The 12,566-nt window shown below is 42.2% G+C and overlaps 1 long non-coding RNA gene across 1 annotated transcript; it reads right to left on the reverse strand.

The window, feature by feature from the left end:
* Positions 1–1,883: 1,883 nt before the first annotated feature.
* Positions 1,884–4,751, reverse strand: LOC124607160. The gene is made up of 2 exons (XR_006978785.1): positions 4,604–4,751; positions 1,884–2,171 (listed from the first exon to the last, which is right to left on the reverse strand). It is a non-coding gene; the product is annotated as an uncharacterized LOC124607160 (long non-coding RNA).
* Positions 4,752–12,566: the final 7,815 nt, after the last annotated feature.

Here is a 12,566-nt window from a genome sequence, read left to right on the forward strand (position 1 = left end):
GTCTTGATTGATATCAGTACTTGGTTATTCAACAAAAAGATTTATAATTCCTGTTTACAAACTTAAGTTTTTGATTTTACTTGAACAAGCACTGAATATAAAACCGTGTTAGTAACTAAAAAAGGACTGATATGCGTGAGTAGCACTTGCCCTCTGAGAGTTCCATGCAAACATATATATGTTATGTACATGCATAGATAGATTATCCAACCTGGGAGTAAAGAATATGAACGATTTTCGACTGTTATCAGTTTCAATACTGGCAAGGTAACGGTCCTGGGAACTCCAAGAATTTAGAGAATGTTTTAATTTTAAACTTTAAGTTTAAATTTTCGTGTAATTTGCACGCGGTATGGTAGTTTTACATTTATATTATTAATTTTGGAAATATATTAACATACTGTACTAACTGTCAATTGCAGATACATTGACTTCATCTTCACTTGTCTCTGCTTCAGTTACTGGTAATATCTGACGGAAGTCTCCAGAGAAGAAAAAGTTACAGCCGGCCATAGGGCTAATGTTGTAACGAAAGTGTCGAATGGCTCTGTGGAACACTTCAACGGATATTTTATGGCATATTGGAATCGCATCCTAAAGAATGGAAGCGCAATCTTACATCAGTTAGAAGTATTATTTTGCTTTTTACATCATGGATACATTACATGTCGTGGTCGCAGGAAATGATTGCATGTGGAAGTGCAGTCGGTAAAGGAATTGCGATGCTACTGGGCGTCACTGCTAGATGGCACAGGCATCGTTTTCACAGCGTCAAGGGGCTTCACACCATCATAGGTCAGCCAGATGCATGACATATTTATAAAATATATACAGATACCTTTCTGGTGAATCACTTTACCTGTTGCTGAAAATGAGATTATAATTCGTTTAGTAGTTCCTGAGATTTTTGATGGATTACCAGTGTAATGTACGTTCGTAATGATAAAAAAAATGTTTTTGTGTGATCTAATTACAAATTAACAATTTTCAGGTTTTTTCTTTACTTTTACTGTGAAACTTCGCTTCTGGCCAAATTTCATGATTTTCGGTCAAAGGGAAGTACAGCACGGGCTTAGATGAGTGAATTTGTGAATATCAAAAAATGGGCATACCATTTGATTCTCTTGATTTAGAAGCTTTATTTATATCGTCAAGGCATCGTAGACCTTGGCATGTTACATAAATCTCAACTTGATTCCTCTGCCTGTTCCTGAAAAAAGGGGTCGTAACAGTCAGACATACAGTTGGACAACGAAGTAATCCTATGGGGTTCGTCTTTACCGACTGAGATATGGAGCCCTAAAAATGAACAATTTTCGGAAGCATGTTTATGTTTATATGAAGTTGTTTCTTGTTTTGGTGAGAGGAATCCGTTTCTTAAAAGTGTAAAACTATTTTTGATAACCTTCTGTATACGATAATTGTTTTTGTGGACGCAGAGTACTTGCTGTGATGACTGTGCCAAATTATAATTGTGTAAGGGCCTGGGATTGGATGGCAGAACAGGAGACACTGCCAATTACATTTAATTTGTACCACACAGCGCACGAAAGGAAGGGATCTGGCTTAGAATACAATCTAGTACACTACACTGTCCAGTAAATTCTTAGAAAAAGTCACTCTAATTTTAATTTTCTGTGTTTCGTCTAATGACAGATGCAAAGAAGGAGAATGTATTTCATATCGTAATTTCTAATGTAAAATCAATACATTTATTGCTGTCTCTTGCATTGAATTTGGCCACAGGTGGCTGTTTATTTGAATGAAAGAAATGGCCTGAATATCTGATATACTTAGCACTTTACCAGAAGTATTTTTCCTCTCATTTTCTGATATTCGGAATGTCATTGAGTGGATGGTAAGGTAAAAAGACAGGATGTTACGTTTTGTAATACAGTTGTATTTATTGAAGGAAGGAAGAGAGTACAGCAGTCAATGAAGTAAGAGCTGCATCCTCATAGAAGCCGTGTCCGTGTTCAGCGGTAGTAGTAGGGGTAGCCGGCGGCAGCGTAAGGGTAGGCGGAGTAGGCGCTGACGGCGGGGTAGCCGAAGGCGCTGTAGGCGTAGGGGGCGGCGTAGGCGTAGTAGGCCTCGGCGCCCTTCAGGGTCTCCTTGGCCTTCTCCTGGGCGAACACGGCCGCCACCAGCAGCACTACGAGGAAAGAGCAGACCTGCGGGGAGGGGAAACACATATATATGTAACATAAAGAGTTTTAGTGACAGAAAATCAATCATAATATACCTTGGTAAAGAGGAATTGGAGCTCGAACGGTACCGACCGGCAGCCGCGTTATCCTCAGCCCACAGGCGTCACTAGATGCCAATATGGAGGGGTGTGTCGTCAGCACTCTGCTCCCCCAGCTGTATGTCTGTTTACGAGACCGTAGCGGCTACTTCTCAATCAAGTAGCCCCTCACTTTGCCTCACAAGGGTTGAGTGCATCCCGCTTGTCAAAAGCGCTCGGCAGACCCATCCAACTGCTAGCCAAGCCCGACAGCGCTTAACTTCGGTGATCTGACGGGAAATGCTTATTGTGACCGTCACAGAGTCTCCTAACTGCTTACTTATGTTTTACCACTTGCCTATGCCATTTGAAATTTCCATTCACTGAGAATAGCATCCGTTCAAGTTTTTCTGCCATTCCCTAATACTCTGAGAGATATACATTTACAATTAGATTTTACAAATACCGTTTAAATTTATAACAGCGAACATCAGCGCAAGTTAAAGCAGAACTTAGGTGTTCCGTTATAGGCCATATAACGACCTTCAGGTATGAGGTACTGGTAGAACTTCCACTATGAGGGTGGGTGGTCAGTCGTGTAAAGATAGCATTGCGTGTGAAAGGAAGTTTCAGTTTCCATTACTGGTACAGCACACAGTTATAATCTCTCAAGAGTCTCAACCTCTTTCAACTGCCGTAACTGACAAAAGTGATTTCAATTGCAATTGCAGCTCTATGATTACGACGTTTTGTGAAATGGACAAGTAAATGTTCCGACACGGTGAGAGCTCACTATAACTTTTTGGTACATGTTAATTTGTTGCTAAGAATGGGCTGGATATGGCCATAATTTGTATCAATGAATACTATCTCGTGAAAGTATCAGATGAATATACCAACCAATATTTTCTAAATCTTTAACATAGGTTATTAACGTTAGCGATCCCTTCTCACATCGCTACGGAACACCTACCCTCACGTGTTGGGCTCTCAGATACCACAATGTCTTGTATTTAGCCAGTAAAGACATTAACAACTTCTCAAACCTGGGTATACATTCGATTAGAGTCTCCTAGAGAGACTGGTCGTATAGTGAGGAAAATGACACGAACCAGTGAAAGGAATCTTACGCAGAGAAGTAGTAGTCTGATTTTTCTCTTACATACACCCAAATCTCCAGATGTCAGACAATCAGATCGGTACCAAACGTTGTGTGTCGATAGAGTATCAACTAAAACACCGATTTAGTTCGTGCTGTGAGCTGTCGTCCAGTAGAAGATGCGTAATCGGTAATTAAAAATGACACCAGAACTACGGAGCATATGAAAAGCATATGTATGAGGGAATGCTTTGAAGATCTCGCGTAGATGAGATGATAGAGCGCCAGGTTACCATAACAAAGATACCGCATTCATACTCCACTGATAACTATTTGTTTTAATTGTTTACGCGAGAAACTGTTACATGGGAGAACATATTGCTGAGATCTACAAGAACTTTCCGGAGTTTGTAGCAACGTTCTTTTGACAGCAGATGATGTGTTCAGATCGGTGTGAAATTTTATGGGACTTAACTGCTAAGGTCATCAGTTCCTAAGCGTACATACTCCTTAACCCAAATTATCCTAAGGACAAACAGACACACCCATGCCCGAGGGAGGACTCGAACCTCCGCCAGGACCAGACGCACAGTACAGGACTGCAACGCCTTTGACAGCTCGGCTAATCACGCGCGGCCTTTGTTAGTTGAAAGTAAGAGTGCATTTGCAGAGATAGGTATGGTTTTCTGTCGGACGAGACGTCATACCTACCTTTACAAATGTACTCTGTAGGTTTTCTACTTTCAACTAACACAGCGAAAGCAGACTGCTAATAAAACGTTGCTGAAAACTCCGAAAACTCATTTTACATGTCAGGAAAATGTTCTTCCATGTAGGCAGTTAAGGAAACATCATAACTGTTTTTCTATCTCATTTTGTTCGTTGCATTTGTTCGTGGCGGTCGTTCCATGAACCCATTTAAGATCAACGTTGATTCGTTCATTCAGTTTTTTTTAATTACAGAGGGCACCTAACACTTTGACTAAACACGGTGAAGAAACGTGCCGGCGGGTTTGAACGGGGATCTTCGGTACGATGACCTGGCGCTCTACCAACTTACCTACACGAGATGTTCAAATCATTCCCCCATACATACGCTTTTCCTATTTTCCGTGGGTATGAGGTTACTTTCATTTTCTACTAGACGACAGCACACAGAGCACGAACTAAATCGGCGTTCTGGTTGATACTCTATCGACATACAACGTTTGATACGAGTCTGAGTGTCTGACCTCGTCGCCCCCTACGTTATGCTAGGAGCTACTGTGGCCGGTACTTACGAAAGCCTTCATGGTGCTTTGAGGTGTGTGTGCTGCGCGGTCTGCAGTGACTACTGTGGGTAGCGCCGGCGGCCGCTCTTATAGGGCGGTGCGGCCTTGGCTGCCGGCTGGACTCCTGCCGCTGCCCGCTGGACACGTCGGTTTGGGCGACGCCTTGTCTCGCCGTCGGGGATTCTGGATAAGCTGTTATCTCTTGGTTTTTTGCGCGTGCCAACGGTCACGTTGCATTACTGAATCCGGGCGTAAGTACGAGTATTTTCTTCACTGGCGCGTTCTTACACTTCAGGTGCACTATCAGCCAGAGGCTGAGATCATCTCTTCCCAGTCACATTAGTTTCCTTGATTTGGAATCACTTATTTCTCTGCTGATACTTTTCCTTATTTGTCGTATGGCTTCTTGATATATTGAAAATAATACATATAAACTGAGTGATTTTTTCCACCGTTTTCCAACTCTAGGGCTGATAGATGAGAGGATACGGAACAAATAAGATTTAATGAACTTATGTCCGGAAATGCATGGATTCCGTGCTAGAGACCATTTATTGATCCATGCATCGTTACAGAGAAATTGTTGAAAATGGTTTCTATGTGCCTCAACGCTTGCGTTTACGCGCCTCTCTCAACGGCCAGGCTGCATCCGAACAGTGTCGAAGGCAGCATGAATACACTGCTCCGATGTCCCCACACCTGGAGTTGGCTCTGCATGCACGATACTTGTGAAATGTCTTCATAACCAAAAATCGCACAAGGTGAGATCCGGTGAACGAGCAGGCCATGTAACATGGCCCCCTCGTCCTATCAATCGATCGAGAAGACATGACTGAGACGTGTCCGAACGTTGATGGCTAAGTGGACTAGAGCACAATCATTTAACACTTGCATAACCCTTTGACTCATTAATATCACTTCTTCCAGCAGGGCAGGCAAAGTCACCCGCAAGAAACACCCGTAGTTCCGGCCTATTAAGTGACATGAAAGGAAGACTGGCCCCAAAATACGATAGCCAATTGTCCCGATCCACACATTCTCGTTACACGGATGCTCATGATTCGCTGTCACCATACCATGGGGGTTCTGCATACTGTCCCACAGATAACTGTTATGAAAGTTGAAGGTACCATGTCATCTAAAAGGTGGAGGACACAAATACCGGAATCGTGGTTGCCTTTTGAAGAAACCGGTGACGAAACTGCATCCGATGTGGAAAGTCTGTCGCTAGTAAGCCCTGAATGTGCTGTAAGTAATAAAGGTAGTAACAATTGTCATGGAAAATGGTGCACGTTGTCGTTTGGCCTACCCTGTACTGGCCGGCGAACTGCCTGGTACTGACACGGCAGTCGCCTTCCACTGTGTGTCCGAATATTTTGGGCTCATTTCCCGCTTCCTGAAACGACCCTGTCTCAAACAAACGGCGAAACACTGTTGCGAACATTGAATGCTGTCATTGTTGTCGGTGGGGATCGGTCTCTTGATACAACCTTGCTGCCCGCTACCCGTTGCCATTTGCCTTTCCGTAAGTAAACACCATGTCGGCAAGCTCTTGCTCGCGATTGGAATACGGAACCATTGTGTACAACGGTGTATCATATCCACCACTAGGTGAGTCAGCAAGAGAAGTTAGTCGAACACAACATTACCAATTACTAAGGTAAGAGATGGCGCTAGGACAAGACGTGTGAGGAACTGTACGACCCTTTAGGAGGAAACCGTGTATACGGCAACTGCGGCTCATGGTACAGCGCATATTAGACCACAGTCTCTGTAATAAAGTAAGGTCGAATAAATGGTCTGCAGCATGGAAACCACGCATTACTGGATATAAGTTCGTTAGACCTTCTCTGTTCCGTATCCTCTCATCGATCAAAAATAGTTCAAATAGTTCTAAGCACTATGGCACTCAACATCTGAGGTCATCAGTCCCCTAGACTTAGAACTACTTAAACCTAACTAACCTAAGGACATCACACACATCCATGCCCGAGGCAGGATTCGAACCTGCGACCGTAACAGCAGTGCGGTTCCGAACTAAAGCGCCTAGAACTGCTCGGCCACACGGGGCGGCTCTCATCGTTCAATCCACGTAATTTCTACCCGGTGGAAAAAATCACTCTGTAGAAATAAAACAGCATGCAAATGAACAACCATCTGGGATACTTATGTAATCTATCGAGTTTGGAGACTCCACAGTCACAAAGTGTGTTACTTATCCCATTTGTGTAACAAATATACTCATTTGCCATGTTGGGCTCTAATTCTGTTTAGCAATGACAATGTTTTCTCATCTTCCACAGCGAACCTTGTCGTTTATGTCTGCGGTCGTCTAGAGCGGAGTCGGTTTGGTTGGCATCATCGGTGACTTCAGGGGCATTGCTAGATTTTTACTATCCGATGTCTTTTTGTACTCTTTTGGGAGAACATTTATGAGTTGTAGTTGAGGATGCAGAATATGGTTTAGTGCTAGCGATTGTATCGGATTTTACATGAAGACATCAGCAATCATTCTCATAATGTTATTTAGCTCGCTATAGTTTTTTGCATGTGGGCTGTTTAGCCAAAGTGGAATACAAAGTGGAATACAATGTTCAATGATTGGGAAGGCAAGATGAAGAGCAAAGGAATGTGGAGTGGGTGGCGATGCTCCCACGTTGTACGACACAGCTTTTGGATTTTCTTGTTTCTTATTTTCCATTTTCTAACCGTTTTTGGTAGATGTCATCTGACAGATACATTCTACCAAGAGTTACTCCCAGGTACTTTGGTAATGTATGTGAGTACTTAAGTTTTGTTAAAGAATCTCTGTTGAGTTCTCTTCCAGCGAATTTATTATACAGGGTGGTCCATTGATAGTGATCGGGCCAAATATCTCACGAAATAAGCATCAAACGAAAAACCTACAAAGAACGAAACTCGTCTAGCTTGAAGGGGGAAACCAGATGGCGCTTGGCCCGCTATATGGCGCTGCCATAAGTCAAACGGATATCATCTCGTTGTTTTAAATAGGAACCCGTATTTTGTATTACATATTTGTGTAGTACGTAAAGAAATATAAATGTTTTAGTTGGACCACTTTTTTCGCTTTGTGATAGATGACGCTGTAATAGTCACAAACGTATAAGTACGTTGTATCACGTAACATTCCGCCAGTGCGGACGGTATTTGTTTCGTGATACATTACCCATGTTAAAATGGGCAGTTTACCAACTGCGGAAAAGGTCGATATCGTGTTGATGTGTGGTTATTGTGATCAAAATGCCCAACGGGCGTGTGCTATGTATGCTGCTCGGTATCCTGGACGACATCATCCAAGTGTTCGGACCGTTCGCCGGATAGTTAGGTTATTTAAGGAAACAGGAAGTGTTGAGCCACATGTGAAACTTCAACGACGTCCTGCAACAAATATGTGTTTTAGCTGCTGTGGCGGCTAATCCGCACATCAGTAACAGCTAAAATCGGGAACCTCAGAAACGTCGGTGTTGAGAATGCTACATCAATATGGATTGGACCCGTACCGTATTTCTATGCACCAGGAATTGCATGGCGACGACTTTGAACGTCGTGTACAGTTATGCCACTGGGCACAAGAGAAATTACGCGAAGATCACAGGTTTTTTGCACGCGTTCTATTTAGCGACGAAGCGTCATTCACCAACAGCGGTAACGTAAACCAGAATAATATGCACTACGGGGCAACGGAAAACCCACGATGGCTGCGAAACTGGAACATCAGCGACCTTGGCGGGTTATGTATGGTGCGGCATTATGGGAGGAAGGATAATGGGCCCCCGTTTTATCGATGGCAATATAAATGGTGCAATGTATGCTGATTTCCTACGTAATGTTCTACCGATGTTACTACAAGATGTTTCGCTGCTTGACAGAATGGCGATGTACTTCCAGCATGATGGATGTCCGGCACATAGCTCGCGTGCGGTGAAGCGGTAATGAATAGCATATTTCATGACAATGAGATTGGTCATCGAAGCACCATACCCTGGCTCGCACGTTCACCGGATCTGACGTCCCCGAATTTCTTTCTGTGGGGAAAGTTGAAGGATATATGCTATTAATTTGTGCGAACATTACGGAAGGCGAACTACCCGCTGTTGACAGCAATGTCGTTACACGTATTGCCAAATGTATTGAGGTTGACGGACATAATTTTGAGCATTTATTGCATTAATGTGGTATTTACAGGTAATCACGATGTAACAGCATGCGTTCTCAGAAATGATAAGGTCACAAAGGTACAAGTATCACATTGGAACAACCGAAATAAAATGTTCAAACGTACCTAGGTTCTGTATTTTAATTTAAAAAACCTACCTGTTACCAACTGTTCGTCTGAAATTGTGAGCCATATGTTTGTGACTATTAAAGCGCCATGTATCACAAAGCGAAAAAAAGTGGTCCAACTTAAACATTCATATTTCTTTACGTATTAGACGAATATGTAATAAAAATGGGGGTTCCTACTTTAAAAAAAAACGCCGTTGATATCCGTTTGACCTATGGCAGCGCCATCTAGCAGGCCGACCATAGCGTCATCTGGTTCCCCCCTTCAAGCTAGACGAGTTTCGTTCTTTGTAGTTTTTTCGTTTGACGCTTATTTCGTGAGATATTTGGCCGCTCACGATCAATGGACCACCCTGTATAGATGGTTAGAGTCTCAATTTTCGAAAGTACGATTACTTTTGCACTACATCGAGGTCTGCCGTTAGTCTTTCTTTCGGCTATTCAATTGAGCTAGGCTTCGTTGCAACTACTTTGTCGCCACCTTGTGATTGTACGAGCCTTCTTACAGCAGCGTTAATAGGTCAGACTGCTAACCTAACATGGCAACAGAGTAGCTACTCCTCGATTTTAAAAAGTCGTTATGATTGTTTGTTGTCATAACGTAAAAGCAATAGACTGTCGACGACGTCGTCATTTGGCGATTGTATGCAAATGATCACTTCTTGAAGCGACCGCACTTATTAGAGCGGGAAAGCAGTCTGTAGATTGGCTATGGGGAAATGCTGACCTCTGTGCATCTTTCTGTTTCTATAGTATTTATCACTGTCACAACCAGTAAATAGAAAACCTCATATATTATGCAAAACAATAATTATTTGCTTTCACAATCGCATAACTTTAACAGCTATGGCCTGTTTCGCCATCTTGAGACAGTCTTACAGAGAGGAACATCGTCACTACTCTACGTCAGAACACTAAGGAAACCGAAATCTGAAAGACGATCACGATAAAACAGGATGTTATCGTAATAGCGAACCAGACCAGTGACCTTGAATTCACCTCTTGTTACAGACAATATACAGCTTTACGCAACTTGAAGATTTTTGAACGTTCTGGTACGTTACTATCCGGGGATCTAGTTAAAGCAGATATGTCTTTAGCTTCCTCTGCACTTCGAACTGACCTATCCAGTCATATACAGAAAAAGTTTAGTATCGATTCTTGAAACATCTGTGTACCTTCGCAAATTCTTCTGTAACAAATCATTGCCAGAAGTAAAAGACGCATACGCGAAATAAAATACCATGAATCTGAGTTCTCATCATAATAGATGTCCCTCCCACTGGGTGAGCAAGTCAGTTCAAAAGTTGGAGCAAAAAAAGGACGTACCACATCCAAGACCATCATGGCTAGCAAAGCACTGCGTTATTCAAAACAATTATTCACCCTCTTTTTACTTTCAGCACATGTTCATTCTGGGAACAACGTCTTCTGTAATACACTGGTGTGCAAAACTTACGTTGATTTCTGAAAAATGGCGTTACAAAAGCGAAATATTTCGAAAAATTTTTGCTAAGTACAAATTGTTGAACACTATACATAATGTAAAAATAATTTTCTACCTAAATGTGATATTTTGGTATATATTGTTATTGCTTTGTTGTAACTAACATGCAGTTTTCTTTTGTGAGTACCGAGGAACATGCTGAAAATTTAGTTTTAAGAGAGACGGCAAGGTCAAGCATAGTTTACACACTCATCTAGCTATGCTAAAATCGACTCGACGTTGACCGATTCTACGAAACCGTTTTGATCTGACTATTCCTCTGCAGGCTGCCATTTGACTTGACCATTTATCTTATACATGTCTCCGTATTTAAGTTTGTACATATTTTATTTTTATATTTATTTTTAATCTAGATAACAATACAAATCATATTTTCTTTGCTCTTCTGTGAGCCCTTGAAATATCTGGACCCGCTCGCATTGCAGGCCCTAACGTTATGCCCATGGGTACAAGGAACGGACTACAAGAACAATGATGGTGGAGCACAGGAGGCAGAGATAGGACTATGGGAACGAAGATGGTACACTCAACTACGACAACAAAGCTGATGGATGGTTGAACTACGAAAACAAATATGGTGGAGTAGCGAGTCAGAGATCCAACTACTGTTGTAACATCTTGAGTGTTACAGTTCGATCTATGAGAACAAGACCGGAGCAGAATATCGGATACCGAACTAACAGAACGAGACAGTGGCTCTCGGGTATGTAGCAGTTGCCTGTTTCATTAACTATGGCAGTAAAATATTGGGATGCGATTGGGAGATCAAAATATCTTTCCCCCCCTCTCTATCTCCGTCCCATTATGTGTGTGTGTGTGTGTGTGTGTGTGTGTGTGTGTGTGTGTACATGTGCGTGAGTGTGTACCTTGGCTTAGTAGCGCTCTGATTGCCCTATTTCCAAGACATGGGAATGGCTTAAGAAGGAGGTGCAAAACAGGAGAGCAAAACATATATATATAGGGTGAGCACCAAGTCTTGCCCTGATTATAACAATTTATAACAGAATAACCGTTTGACATAAGTTACACTTGATGCCTTTACATAGGTTAGTGTTACTAGTTTTTTTTTAAGACCACTTACCACTTACGTTAGTAAACCTCAACGTGTGCTCCCTTTGTAACTCGGAGAAAGTCGAGGCGGTATTCCAGTTCCCGCTAGGTGTTTCGTAACAGGTATTCTGTCGCAGTAGCCACAGTAGCTTGTATCCTAGCCTTCAGTTCGTCAAAGTCAGGAGCTGGTGTGACGAAGACTCTGTCCTTGATATAGCCCCAGAAAAAAAGGTCAAGAGACGTAATGTCAGGAGGCCGGGATGGCCAGGGTGTTGGACCGTTCCTTCCAAACCACCGATCCGGACATTACTCTCCTCTCTACGTGTGTGTGTGTGTGTGTGTGTGTGTGTGTGTGTGTGTGTGTGTGAGTGTGTGATGACGATGCTGCTGGGGTTCTACAAATACTATGAAAACATTTTACCATTCTCCTCGCTCAACCCTGCCGCTGCATGTGGGACAATCTAAAGTCAAAGACCGTATCTTGTTGAAGGAGTACTCTCCTACTAAGGGCCTTTCAGATTCTCTCAAATGTCAGTGTTGCAAGGAATGATTTGACTATTCTCAAGGGATCACCTTCTCCAAACTTGTGAAATTTGCTACGAAAATACTCCCTTTCCCTCAAAGGTAGGCATGACAATCAACTGTATGGTATTTTTCCACGCCGCTTTAACCCTACTGTTAAAACCGTTCAAAATTACCCGTTTCTAAAATAATCGATTTTCGACATTTAGTCTTATTACTTCCTGTAATAAACTTAGTAATAGAGCAAAGACTGAAATTTTTTGACTCTGACAGTTTCAAGATACAAATAATCAAAATATTAAATTAAATAAATAAAAGGAAACTTACCCCACCCACCCTTCGTTGCTTTTCTCGAAAAGTGATAAGTGGTTGAATACTACAAAAATCACCAGTATTCTTCTACTGATCCTAATTTTTTGAAACTCTGCTCAAAACTCATATTCTAATCGGCGAGCTCACCACTATTTCGGCATAACAAGTATTCAGTGCTGAAGGATGAGAACTGTGGTTGAAGAACCCTATTTATCTTGTTAATTTGTCCAGCTTCAACGGCTACAAGCGCATAAGGCGTATTACGCAGGCGAAATC

Source organism: Schistocerca americana, chromosome 3 (assembly GCF_021461395.2).
Source record: "Schistocerca americana isolate TAMUIC-IGC-003095 chromosome 3, iqSchAmer2.1, whole genome shotgun sequence".
Lineage (NCBI taxonomy): Eukaryota > Metazoa > Arthropoda > Insecta > Orthoptera > Acrididae > Schistocerca > Schistocerca americana.